The following is a 14799-nucleotide window of genomic DNA, read 5'->3' as shown; positions in this document are numbered from 1 at the left end:
AACACCTCCACATAGCTCTCATGGTCTATGCAAGGGATGAAAAATTTAGTTTAGACAAAAAACCTTTTGCCTTCACTTAACTCAGTATCTACAAGTTCACTGATTTGTGTCCACATCCTTTTTGTCAAACACTCAATCATTGTGCTCTACTGCTTAAAGTTTCCAAAAAAAAGGTCAGGAGAGAAATAAACAGGGGAAAAAAGTATAAAAAAAATTTATTTTCAAATTCTTATGGAGAAGAACATTAACAGTTCTTAATCAAGAGTATTAACAACATTTCAAAACCAGACAAATGTTTCTGAATGCTAGAGTTGTACAAGGGAAATCTCACAGCATATTCTGCACACAATATTATATTCATAGCCACACATAGTATACCCATATATATCTTCTTTCCATGAAAGGCTAGTATTTATCTGTCTTGTAAAAAAAACTCAACAGGAATCTGGGCAGATAAACTTTTTTTTTTTCGATGTCTGTGAATAGAATTATTCTAAGCTCCTTTCTCCCTCATGCCCACTTTCAGAAACATCATTAAAATAAACACCATCTGTACTTTGAATAACCATGAACCTGTTTTAAATCAATGCTGAAAAGAAGTTTCCTCTTTTACTATAAAGACACGATGAAGGCAAAATATGAAAGCAAAAATATGAACAAAACCAAGAAAGCAGAAACTAAGTTAAATGATGGCACAACCTTGACTGCAGAACGCCTTCACCCCAACTCCTCCATCTACCTGTCTCAGTGATCATTATTTGTTGCACTCAACAAATACACAACAGATAACAGGCATTTTTTTTTTAAATGAAACTGTATTGATCTAGAAAAAGAAAAAATAAGTAAAAATGCCACAACTTGACAGACATTTTAGAAGTGATTTAGAGGCTCTTTCCCTAAATTACAGCATATAAAAAAATAATGGGGTTTGACTTAGAGAATAAATACAGGGATATTACAGTATAGATAAATGCTGAACAGCATTTTCAGGCTGGAAGAGAATAATTTATGAATGCCAAGTCCTTTTCTTATGAAGTATTATCTTCAAATTATTTTTTTTTTTAATTCCAGACAAAACAGGAATAAAGTAGGACAGCCTATGAGCCCTTATGAATGCTTGTAGACTACTGCTCTACATCTTTAAGTATCAGACTTCATAACTGGAATTAGAGAAGTGACAGAAATTCTAAATCCAGTTTTATAATAGCACATATTTTAGGACCATTTAAAAACAAACAAACAACACAGGACCACAACTGAGCTCGCTCAGACTCAGAGGCACAAAACTAGTGGCAAAAACATTCCTATGACTGCTTTAGGACAAGGCTAAAAAAACCCAAACACTATTTTTCTCCTCTTTAACTTATGATTCCATCAAGCAGGGGCAGGAGAATTACAGCCTAAACGTCTTCTCAACTTACAGATGTCTAACAATATAAATAATCACTTTCTTACTACATTAACATAATTTATCTATGTCGCAGTACAACAAGGCTTGTATTTATCGCTTATTAGTCAGTCTCAGGCAGGAGGGGCAGCCTAGAACAGCGTCTAAAGGTAGCCTCGTGATGAGTACAGCAAAACCCTATACAGATGTGAAGGCCAAGGAGAGCACCACAAAACAGGCAATAGAAGTGACCAGCATCTACAAGTCAGAGTGAAACGGCTGGTTTTGGCAAGCTTTGCACACAACTGTGGAACATGGATTTTCTTCAGATTATTTTCTTAGTGCAGAACCTAAGAGGTTTATCACTAGAGGTATAAAGCTTGGGCACTGGAAAGAAACCAAGAAATCCTTCACATGCATTAGCAAGTGCCTTGAAACAAGAAGCTACCCACAGAAGAATCTAAAACAGGTGATTTCAGATGCTGGTTTTCCCCTGTGTCAAAAGAAAAGAAGTTGTTATTCCCCAGGGTAGCGTACTGGAAGAAGTGTGGCAAACTGCACGTTTACATCTATCATGGACAGTAGTAAACATGTTTTAAGTCAGAACAAATTCCAATCAGCATAGTCAAATATCTATGTATTAACTCACAAGATGAACATCACCGTGGATTTCTGCTATTCTACTAAACTTCCAAAACTCCTATTTGCCAAAGGGATCTTGTGCAACTCTTCATGAGGCCAGAGGAGCACACTCTCCTTTTTCCTATGAAAATGGTGATAACAGTGCAGACAAGTCTTCTCACAGCAACAACTACATCTGTCAGAAAAGCCTTGCTACTTGTCATTGCCAATTCACAGGAGCTAGCATTGAGGAGAAGAAACAGTGCAACATTCAGACCAGCGACCTTTCAACTACAGTAAAACATAGCCACATCATGAATAAAGAGAACAAAACTACAAATATGTGGTCTACAGGATAGTAGAGTCATGCCTCTTCCAAGTATCTGATAGATAATTTTCTTGTAAGACTTTGACAGTGCTAACCTTCAGGTGAGCTCAGCTAGCCAGCCACAAGGGTCCAGCAAAATGCTAGAATTCCAGTATATAAAGCTGTGAAACTATGAATAGTAAAAAACAAAGAAGAGAATGCTTTGTTAAACTGACATAGCACATACTCTCTGAACTGGCAGAGCATGATGGACTCAATGACAAAAGTGAGAGAAAACCAGCAGACAGGCAGGAAGCTGGTGTTGCCGTATTAGCAAGTTCAGAAATTGCTCTTTCAGCACAGCCCAGCGCATTAGTTGCTCAACCCCTCAAAAATAGGAAGGAAAAAGGTAGACAGCTCACCGAATCAGAGGAGATAAGAAGTTATGGATTATATATCATTTTTGAACACTGGTATGTCATTGTCCATTTCCTTGCATGGAGTTGCATGTCTACCCGTGTAGAAAAGTGTTAATTCACTCTGGATGCAAACTAGTAGGGAGTGGATATGTGAAAAGACAGTTGGGATCTGAGGTTACCGGTTGCGGTTTTTTCTGCTCCACCCATCCTCGTGCACTGTAGTCTGTCCCAAGGCAGGGGCCATTTCCAGATGTTACAACTTCTACTGCCAAAGGCATTCCAAGCAAACTCCATGACAGCCCAAAATGCTATACATAGAGCAACATAACAAAGTTGAACAAAAACCAGCAGTGTATAATTAAAAAAAAAAAAAGGAAGAGAAAGGGGATGCCCCCCAACTCTGTTCTGCTTGTTGATAAACTTGTGTGGGGATGATACTCAACACAAATCTGAAAACTTAGTACATACATCCAACACAGCTACTGCACGTATTTGATACATTCTAAAACTAGCTTCAATCACTAGAGGAGCAGATACTTGCTTTTATAAGCGACCTGTGTCTCTTAAGGGAACCCTGCCAGTTACTTCACAGAGGGAGCCTGCAACTTCATTTAGGAAGACTAGAAGACTATAATCCTGCCCAGTAAAAATCATCACGTTTTATTAGATTATATGAAGTTTCTAACATACCAAGACTGAGTTCTTTCCACATACATGTATTAGATATGATGGTCATCAAGCAAGTTTTCTTCCTATAATCAACATGCAAGAGGAAATTGTATTGAGGAGAGTGAAGGAATTGATAAAATGCAAACAAGCAGTTCCGATTAATACTGCCACGCTGCTGCAACACTGAACCAAGTCCAGATTTCAGTCCCAAGCTGAATGCAATGTAATGTGGTGAATTCCTTATCAGCCTTGCTCAACACTCTTGCCTAGAGATGGTGCAGTGGGGGACACAAGATAGGGCATATGTCACTTGGCCACACCCTCTGCCCTACTTACTGAGCATGAAAGCTCTCCTCACTTGCAATGCATTTGATTACAAGGGTTTATCAAACACGACTGCAATAAATGTTTTTATGGATAATAATGAAAAATGCAGATTAGCCTCCTTCATCCCCAGGATAATAGTATGTATTTCCATTAGCATTTTGACAACATGTGTACATTATACTTATGAAATGGGCACATAAAAACAAGCAAAGATGAAAGGCAAGAACTTAGAAGGTCAAGATGATTTTGAAATCTAACCTTAGTTAATTAGAAAAAGGTGCCAAACCCGACAAGGATATTTAAAAAACCAAAGTAATACACTTTCAAAACAGACATCAAATAAACTAAAACAGGCAGCAGTCAGGAAGAAAAGGATTCAAGAGATTATAGCAGCTCTCCAATTTTGGGGCCAACAATGTGGTATTGCTGCAGAAGTATAACTGCTCATTGTGAATGCTACCAACAGGATTCCTGTGTGAAACAAAAAGCAATTATTCTGCTCTGCCTAAACAAACAAAAAATACTCTGCTCTATGTACTATCTAGTCTTTTAACTGAGACTCGTATGTATTTTTCTCTAAGTCTATCTAAAAGCATAATCCCTAAATGGAAGAACCTAGATAACAATTATATAACCTAAATAAAACAAGCAAGGGCTAAAGGAATCATCTTAGCTTTGGAAGTAACTCTGAAAGAAAATAGAGAAGGAATGGACAACTTTGCTTCTTACCTCCAAGGTGTATTTTTTTTTTAAAAGATGCTGAGATAGAATACACAGACTGTTCTCAAAATGCACTGGTTGCTGCTTAGCTATTAGTAGTTATAATGTTGAAGGAAAACAACTTCCCAGCTATAAGGAAAACCAAGAAATACCAAAGAAGTCTGTAAATAATCACAGAAGTCTGGAAAAACACAAGAATGGTTTTCTTAATGTAGGTATTCTACAAGGTGCAAGTGTTTCCTTCAATATTAACCCCGTATTTCTACACTAGTACATTCAAATCTCTACCCAGGTACATAATACTAAATCTGTATCAGCCTGAGATACTTATAATTGAATTCAGACAGAATTTAAAAGGATTGTACACTTCAAAAAATGATCAAAGAACATAATACGTAGTTTTATCTGTATTTACTATCTGCTAATATGAATAGCATACCAAGTACACTGTACTAGAATTAGATGAGCATTCAAAATTACTTAGTAACAAAGGAAGAAACAAAAAAAAGGTTGAGCTTTTGATTTTTATTTCTGAGTCATGAGTCGATTAGGACAGTGTTTATTTTTTGCAGCACAAACTGCCTTCCCAATGATTAGCAGATGCATTTTTTTTTTTCCTGTTAGAGAACAGCTGAAAAAAAGCCATTTTACATTTTCATACCTTGTAAAATGCAATCAGTGAAACAACATTTTGTTTAATCCAGCCTCTCCTAATAGACATTTCAGTCTGGTGTTTTCCAGCAGGTCAGAGTACTCAAAATTACACAGTGAATTAGATAAGCCAGAGACAGCATTAGTTATTCTTATGTGACCTCTGGTTTTAAACCAGTGGTTGTGCCAGCCTGAATTATATGCCATGGACCAAACAGCTGAGACAGTAAAAAAAAAAATAAAAATCCAAGTATAAACTGGAGTAGGAGAATCTAGGCTTCAAATATGATAGTTTCAGTCAAATACAAGATATATTTCTTTACCCAGATGATCTCTTACCCTTCTGCTAGATGATGCATAGTTTTTCCACGTTTACAAAACTCATTTAATCTGAAACTGGTGAAGGGCACACACAAAACCCAATAATATCTTAAAAAAAAAAGTCACTACTGTAGGTCAATTTTACTGTACAATCATGCACTATTTGTATCTTCTGATGACACAGGCTGTAATCCAAGCAGTTCTTCCCTACAGGCACTCCAACATCCACATGAATTCCTTGTGGTTATGGCAGAACTCCACACCGGCAAAAGGTTTGTCCACACAAAAACTGAGAGACTCCCAGACATACGTTTATTTTTTTTCTCCTTAGATACAAACACTACAACAAAGTTCAATTATTAACTTTTTTAAAAAGTGATAAAGAATCACAGAATCACTAGGTCGGAAAAGACCCACAGGATCATCAAGTCCAACCATTCCCATCTATCACTAAACCATGCCCCTCAGCACCTCGTCCACCCGTGCCTTAAACACCTCCAGGGAAGGTGAATCAACCACCTCCCTGAGCAGCCTCTGCCAGTGTTCGATGACCCTTTCCATGAAAAAGTTTTCTCTGATGTCCAGCCTGAACCTCCCCTGGTGCAGCTTGAGGCCATTCCCTCTTGTCCTGTCCCCTGTCACTTGGGAGAAGAGGCCAGCACCCTCCTCTCTACAACGTCCTTTCAGGTAGTTGTAGAGAGCAATGAGGTGTCCCCTCAGCTTCCTCTTCTCCAGGCTAAACAACCCCAGATCTCTCAGCTGCTCCTCGTAAGACTTGTTCTCCAGCTCCCTCACCAGCTTTGTTGCTCTTCTCTGGACTCACTCCAGAGCCTCAACATCCTTCTTGTGATGAGGGGCCCAGAACTGAACACAGTATTCGAGGAGCGGTCTCACCAGTGCCGAGTACAGAGGGAAAATAACCTCCCTGGACCTGCTGGTCACGCCGTTTCTGATACAAGCCAAGATGCCATTGGCCTTCTTGGCCACCTGGGCACACTGCTGGCTCATATTCAGTTGCTGTCAACCAACACCCCCCGGTCCCTCTCCTCCAGGCAGCTTTCCAGACAGACTTCTCCTAGTCTGTAGCACCGCATAGGGTTGTTGTGCCCCAAGTGCAGGACTTGGCCTTGTTAAACCTCATGCCATTGGACTCTGCCCAGCGGTCCAGCCTGTTCAGATCCCTTTGCAGAGCCTCCCTACCCTCCAGCAGATCGACACTTCCACTCAGCTTAGTGTCGTCTGCAAACTTGCTAAGGGTGCACTCGATGCCTTCATCCAGGTCATTGATAAAGACATTGAACAGGGCTGGACCCAGCCCTGAGCCCTGGGGAACCCCACTTGTCACTGGCCTCCAGCTGGATTTCACACCATTTCCCACCACTCTCTGGGCCCGGCCATCCAACCAGTTTTCCACCCAGGAGAGTGTGCGCCTGTCCAGGCCATAGGCTGACAGTTTCCGAAGCAGAATGCTGTGAGAAATTGTGTCAAAGGCTTTAGTGAAGTCCAGGAAGACCCCATCCACAGCCTTTCCCTCATCCAGCAGCCGAGTCACTTTGTCATAGAAGGCGATCAGGTTAGTCTGGCAAGACCTGCCTTTTGTGAACCCATGTTGACTGGGCCTGATCACCCGGTTCTCTTGCATGTGCTTCATGATAGCACTCAAGATCACCTGTTCCCTGACTTTCCCTGGCACTGAGGTCAGACTGACAGGCCTGTAGTTCCCTGGCTCCTCCCTACGACCCTTCTTGTAGATGGGCACAACATCAGCCAGCCTCCAGTCAAGTGGCACTTCCCCAGTCTTCCAGGACTGCTGGAAGGTGATGGAAAGGGGTTTGGCAAGCACATCTGCCAGCTCCCTCAATACTCTTGGATGGATCCCATCCATCCTCATAGACTTGTGGGCGTCTAGCTGGACAAGCAAGTCTCTAACTGCCTCTTCTTGGATCATGGGAGCTTTGTTCTGCTCCTCCAACTCCTATGAAAGACTGAGGCAAAGAAGGCATTAAGTACTTAAGCCTTGTCCTTGTACTTCGTCACAGTTGTTCCATCTGCATCCAATATGGACTGAATAGTCTCCTTGATCCTCCTTTTATTGTTAATGCATTTATAGAAAGGTTTTTTTGTTATCTTCCCCCGACTTGGCCAATCTGAGCTCTAGTTGGGTTTCAGCCCTCCTGAAGTGTATTCTTCCATACATATGTAAGATTCAGCTTGGTATTCTGACAACACTGAATTAGACTCCAAGTGTTTGCTTCTTAAAATGAGATTTTATTTTACTTCTATTAAGTGCAAATGAAACTCAGGCTAATTTAGCAAAGGAAACAAACTTATTCCAAAATTAAAAACAGGTAATTCAGGTACTGTTGCATGTCCGACACTGCAAAAACTGCTCTAAAGTTTCACTTCTAAGAAAGGAAATATACTTGAGAAGAAGCATTATGCCAGAGAGTGTTGATACCTGATGTGCAAAACAAGCATTTCCCAAATGACATGTCAAAGCACTGACAATGCAAGCTTTTGCTATTGGCATCAATCCAGTATTTCAGCTTAAGCAACACACAAACTCATCAGTTTCAAACACAAAAAAATTCTCCTGAACTCTGAGAAGCCTGAGATACTAAGGCATTCTTCCCACTGAGAATGAAACTCAATCCTCATTCCTTTTCCAATTAAAAAAATAAAAAAGCACAAAAAAACCCTCAAACACCACCTAATCCATACTTTGAAGACACTTCCAAATAGTACACAAAATTTATTGCTCCATATATTTAAAAACTGCCTTAAATATAATATCTCTAAAATCCATATTCTATGTGATAAAGTAAACTGTAACATTGCTGTTGATGTACCTACTTAAGAGAATCTTAGCTCTGTATTTCATAGGCCTGAATAAAATCATGCAGATGAATTCAGATAAAATCTTTAAGGATAAATCGTTCAACCTCATTCACCCACCTGCTTTCCAGCTTCATCATAGAAAAGTACATAAATCTCAGAATGGAGATTTAGAAAAGTGAGGTTTAACATTTTATTCTGTTAAATTATGAACAAACTGTTTTGCAACTGAAGCACTGCTGTAATTACCACCTGTTCAAAAGTTCAAAACTGCTGATTCGTTTTCTGTTATATTTCTTAAGAAAAAAATTACCACCTCGATTTCACAGGACAAAGTGTGTTCAGTCTTTCCACAACAGGAAGGAGTAAATAAAGCTTTGCAAGGTATTTATCTGCAAGACCACCAGATCTCACTTCAAACAACGTATTGCTGTAATCCAGCAGATGTTTCAAATGTACAACAGCTTTCACATGTCTGCATTAATAAAAAAAAAAGTACCAAGCCTTTTATCAGAATAATGCATCACTACCACGCATCTTATCCTGCCCATAGAACAATTCTCAATAGAGCTACCATACAAAAAGGTGATGGATCTGAAGAACAATTAGCATACATATAATTACTATGACTTGATGTAACTACACTCAACCACCACAGAAATGTACTGAGGCTATGGTTATAGCACATCACACTGGGGCCCATTTTGAATAAAGTTATCAAGCAAGCAGAACGAGAAAGGAACATTGCTAATACTTCCTCTCTAGGTCCAAGCTTGCTGCAGGAAGATTAATCTGCTCCTCTGCTATTCTCCTCGAGCAAAACTATACTCCTCGAGCAAAACTATACTCTAGTAAGCAGCTTTAAGATGTCAGAATGAGATCGCCATCTTATGAGTGAGATTCAGTTACAGCACAGACCACCACATTGGCCCCATCATGGAGCTGCACACTAAGATCACAGGCACAGCAAAGCATGGAGCTCCTATACACTTTGTAAGGCAGAGAGGATCAAGGTTACAGATAGCAGCAAGGCACCTCACAACAGGCTGCTGCCAAAAAAATTACTTTGATACCACCAAGTGTTTAAGCTTCTTTAACAGAAGTTCAGCATGTGCTGAGGCTGCATGTTGCGGAGGAGTTTTAACCTTTGCTCAGGAGCAAGCTGATCTCACCAGGAAGCTGGGATGTGCCTCTGGGTAAAGTACTCCCAGGTGACAACTACTGCTGAGAGCACTGCCGGTCTCTCTCTCTCTCCTCTTTAAGAGATATAGAAACCTGGAGATGAGTGGATGAGGAGACACGCTATTGTGGAGCAGGGGTTTCTATATCTCTTAAAGACAACACTTGGCTTTAGTCTTTTACAGGATAGAAAGGGTGATACCGGCTGAGGGAAGCACCCTGCAGAGAAAAAGCATCACGCACCAGCTTAGGGGGAGAAGTAGCAGCACAGCACCCCTAGACCACAGAGAGGCTACGCTATGCCTACAGGACACTGCAGAGTGGGACCGCACTGCAGATACAGTCACAGCTTTTAGTGATTAATAACCTCCATGCTCAGAGCCACAGATATGCAATCACTGTATGCGGTAACAACTCCTGATGTCATGACTCTCTGGATCAAGATGTTTAAAAAAAAAAAAAATCACTAACTACCAATCCCTGTAAGAAACTGCTGCCAAAATTCATTCAAATGCAGCTCCAGAACTATTCGGGTGTCACTGACGTTCAGCTGGCCAGCAAGCAAACAGCCACGGCAGTTCCCTCAACCACCTCACCCCAATACCTGCAAGAATATATGGGCTGGTTTAAAAAACAGAAAAAAAGCGTCTGGAAGCAGGTGAGCAGCTTTCTAGCACTGGTAGTACTAGCTCATACCAGCTTAAATGTTTGAAATTACAACTCAACTGACTAGTGATAACCCAAACATACCAAAAAAAAAAACATCTTTCCTACTAGGAGATGGTTACTTTCTCTTCAGATAAAAGGAAACTGCAGAGAGGGTGGGAGAAGGGAAGGAAGTCAGCCAGTCACAAGAAAGCAAGTCTCACCATGAGAGTGGTGAGGCACTGGCACAGGTTGCCCAGGGAAGTTGTGGCTGTCCCATCCCTGGAGGTGTTCAAGGCCAGGTTGGATGGGGCCTTGGGCAGCTTGATCTAGTCGGGCATGGGGGTTGGAACTAGGTGGTCTTTAAGGTCCCTTCCAACCCAAACTATTCTATGATTCTTATGAAGAAGGCAGACTGTCATCTGTTTTGACGTTAAGCAGGATTTTAACTACCTTGTTTGTACAAATAAAACACACTCTGCAGCTTTCTGCTATTAAAACTGACTCAGAGACAGCAGTGCACGTTAAACTCAGGGCAGAGTTTACTCTAGCAGCTCTCTATGTCCCAACAGACTTCCGAAGATTCTCCCCTCTCCCACAAAGTCTCTTCCATATCCTCTCAGCTTTTTCAAGCTCCTGTTGGAGCTCAGTGCCAAGTTGCACCTCCACCTGCAAATTAAGATATAAATTATTTTTGTATCATAAAATTATGGTACTATATATGTGGAGCAAAAATAGGGGGTTTTTTTGAATTTTCCAACTATCAGTAACTCCCTGTGAAAACGTAAGTGTGACTGGATTTTAAGAACCCTGGGTAAAACAATACTCAATACTGTCATCAATTATATGTGCTGCTGAATAGGGATAATGTTTTAAATTTGTGGATAACATAAAGATACAGACAGATTCAAAGAAATAGAAGGCCAGAATTAACACAACAGACTACCCAGAATTTTTTTTTTTCTTTAAAGAAAAAAAAAAGTCCTAAAAACCCTCTCAGAACACTTACAACAGAGAAAAGCATGAGGAAGTTATGCTTGGATTCATGGTTAGACATGACATTTTAGACAAAGAATTAGGAAGCCAGGAACACCTATTTACAGGTTACAGGTGCTTTAACACCCATTCAAGTTGAAAATTCTGGTGCTAAGAAAGGAGGCTGCAAGCAGCAATACCAGTTTAAAGTTATTTCCTCATCACTGGTCTTATTTGTCACTGGGCCTTAGGCCTGTATTGAACCAGGAAACACGAAAATTTATGAGATAGGTGAGCTCACCTGCCAGGCTGCTCCAGCCCTACTCACCATTTCTCCAGCCCAGGCCACATGAATTTGCTTACTAAGGAAAGTAACCAGTACCCAATAAAAGAGAATTAATATAATTTCTGCCAGATTAGCAGATTTCTTAAGAGTTTTGGGAAGAAAAGCACAGCAGCACCAGGCTGTTAGATTTGCACAGCCATCACATGAAGTCTCATCATTAAACTCCAAGATTTCTGACACAATTGCAGATTGTAATCCTACAAATTTATGGACGGTCTTGGTTTCATATCAATGTAAGACCTCCCAAAGGGATCATTCTGAACTGTGAAGCAATTACAGTAATTCCAGAGATGTTGACAGCAAAGCAATTGTCACACGGTTGTGCAACTAGCCGCTGGCACAGAAAACATGCAGGTTTACAGTAATTATGCCTTAAATTCTAAACTTTCTCACCAGATTTTAGTGAAAAACTGAACATATACCACTTATACTAGGGCACACAGAGACAGCGATCACTGATACAAGTAGTAAGACTTGCAGCCCTTACACTCCCATGTCAATCCTCTGACTTCACTGGGACTCTATGTTTAAAAGCCAGAAGCTAAGTTCTACTCAAATAACAACCACTTCTTGAACAATTTGAATCACAAGGAACTAGTTCTCTGTAACTGTCATGGATGCATCAAGGTGACCTAATCTTCAGGCTATGAAATAATCTGTAAGTAAATGCGTATTTTTTTGCAACTTGCATATTACTGTTGCATCTTGTGATCTTATAGCAAATAAAAAATCCATTTCTCATATATTATGCTAATAATATGAACAAACCCAGAAACTATACATTCAGTAGTAACAGTTCATTTTTTTAAGTACTACCTTGCTGAAGTGTCATTAAATTCTCAAACTCTATCATCGCTCTTCTCTTAAGGCGCCTATAAAATTCTCATTAAACACGGAGCTTATGTTCCCTGAAGCACTTGAGCAGCACCTGGAGAGACCAGGCATTAACTTGTGGGTACCTCGAAGCAAAAGGCCACAGTTTTTGGAAACAGAGGGAAGCAATGGCCACAACAGACCAAGCACCTCATCAAGTGATCAGACGTTCTTACACAATGTTAAATACCCAGCCACTATCTTGTGAGGAGCCTACCTGCGGGCTTGGAGCAAGTTACAGAACTTGTTTTGCCACATTGAAAAATACACAAACCGATAGATGAAAAAGATTTCCTCATACTTAAAAGAATTCCTGAGGGGGAGTATGTGCTAATGAAGGCATTCACACCTGGATTAGTTTTGCAGGCTTTAAAAAAAAAAGCAGGACTGTTGTGCACAGTCATCAACCAGCCTTTTCGGTTAGGTTTTATTTGGATCCTTCCCTCCTCAATAATTCTCCACTTAGCTTAAAGAAAATATTTTCTTAAAAGAAGAGGAGCACCCAGCTAGGTTCACCTGCAAAGAACCACCACGGGCTCTAAGCCTGTGTGGCATTACAGGGCACACATAATATTATGAAGAATACCTGACGTATGAAGAGATCTTTACAAAAGCCTGAAGTTATTACTTTATCATTTAGCCTCTTTAAATGTAAAAAAAAATCGAAACATGAAGAAATCAGGTTAACTACACAGCCCCTCGGCAGCTCAGAAAAAAACTATAACTTAAGATATGGTAGTGTGATAATTAATTGAGCTGGTTTGTATGTTTAATTATCTTGTAATACAAGTCTGCCTTCTATCAAGAGGTAATACCTAATCTCCAGACACAGATGAATAACCTGAAAGGATAAATATTCTCCTAAGAGTTGCAAGAATTTCTTGATATGCTTAATTATCTTATAAGATGTCGCTGTCTCAGGATAACCTAAAAAAATAAACATTCTTCGAGAACTCACAAGGTTCTTCGTCTAAATCTAGTATATATATCTACTGCTTTTGTAAGATGGGATGCCTTTTTTAGAACGGCATCCGATCCAACTGTAAAATCATAGAATACTTAGGGTTGGAAAGGACCTTAAAGATCATCTGGTCCCAACCCCCCTGCCGTGGGCAGGGACATCCCACTGGATCAGGCTGCCCAAGGTCCCATCCAACCCGGTACTGAACACCTCGAGGGATGGGGCAGCCACAGCTCCCCTGGGCAACCCGTGCCAGTGCCTCACCGCTCTCGGAGCGAAGAAATTCCTCCTCTTGTCTAGTCTTAAATCTGTCCCTCTCCAGTTTATACCCATTGCTCCCAGTCTTACCACTACGAGCCTTTGTAAACCACTGCCTTTGCTTCGAAGACCTGGTCCTTTTCAATATTTTACCAGTGAGTGTTTCTCAGAGTAGCATTTACCTACCAAAAAAAAAAAGCAAAAAAAAAAAAAAAGCGTAGAATTACTGTTTTTTTTTTCTACTTCAGCGACTCAGAAGCTAAAAAACGCAAGAAACGCGCGCAGAGTTTCGACAAGCAGCACAAGGCAAACCTGGCCGCACATTCTCCTCACCAGCTCGCAACCGCTCTCTGAAGCGCCAAGTTCAGAGCGCAACCAGGGTCGCACCTCGTAACCCACCAGCCAACAGACGCCCGAGACCCGCTGCTGCACCGAGAACCGACCCTCCCCAAGGCAGCCCCGCTCCGCTTCCGCCGCCCGGAGCCGCCGCCGCTTCCCGCAGCACCGGCGGGAGGAAGCACCGGAGCCTCCCGCCCCGCGGCAGCGCCCGAGCGGCGGGAGGGGAGCGCTCAGCCCCGCGGAGGACGCTCGCCCCTACCTGGGCTGTGCGGGCACCCGGCGCGGCTGCCCCGGCCCGCGCGACGGAGCAGGAAGCGCGGCCGGAGGGTGCGGAGGCGGCGCGCCCGCCCCCTGCTGGTGGCGGACCGGGACGGCGGCTCCGCCCCGCGGCCCCGGCCCCGCCCGCGGGTCCCGCCGGTGCGAGCAGCTGCCTGGGGCCCGGGCCGGGGCGGGTGGCGCTCGGAATGGCTTGAGGTGGAAGGGACCTTAAAGAACATCCAGTTCCAACCTCCCTGATCAGGCTGCCCAGAGCCCCATCCAACCTGGCCTTGAACACCTCCAGGGATGGGGCAGCCACAGCTTCCCTGGGCAACCTGTGCCAGTGCCTCACCGCCCTCATGGTGAAGAAATTCCTCCTTATGTCTAGTCTAAATCTGCCCCTCTCCAGTTTATACCTGTTGCCCCTAGTGCTATCACTACAAGCCTTTGTGAACAGTCGCTCCCCAGCTTTCTTGTAGCCCCTTCAGGTACTGGAAGGTCACTATAAGGTCTTCTCGGAGCCTTCTCTTCTCCAGCCTGAGCAAGCCCAAGCCTCTCAGCCTGTCCTCATAGCAGAGGTGCTTCAGCCTGCTGATCATCTTTTTAGCTCTCTTCTGGGCCCGTTCCAACAGCTCCATATCCTTCTTATGTTGAGGATTCCAGAACTGGACACAATACTCCAGATGAGGTCTCACAAGAGCAGAATAG

This window comes from Phaenicophaeus curvirostris, chromosome 1 (genome assembly GCF_032191515.1).
Source record: "Phaenicophaeus curvirostris isolate KB17595 chromosome 1, BPBGC_Pcur_1.0, whole genome shotgun sequence".
Classification (NCBI taxonomy): Eukaryota; Metazoa; Chordata; class Aves; order Cuculiformes; family Cuculidae; genus Phaenicophaeus; species Phaenicophaeus curvirostris.
Note: the sequence above shows the minus strand (reverse complement) of the source record.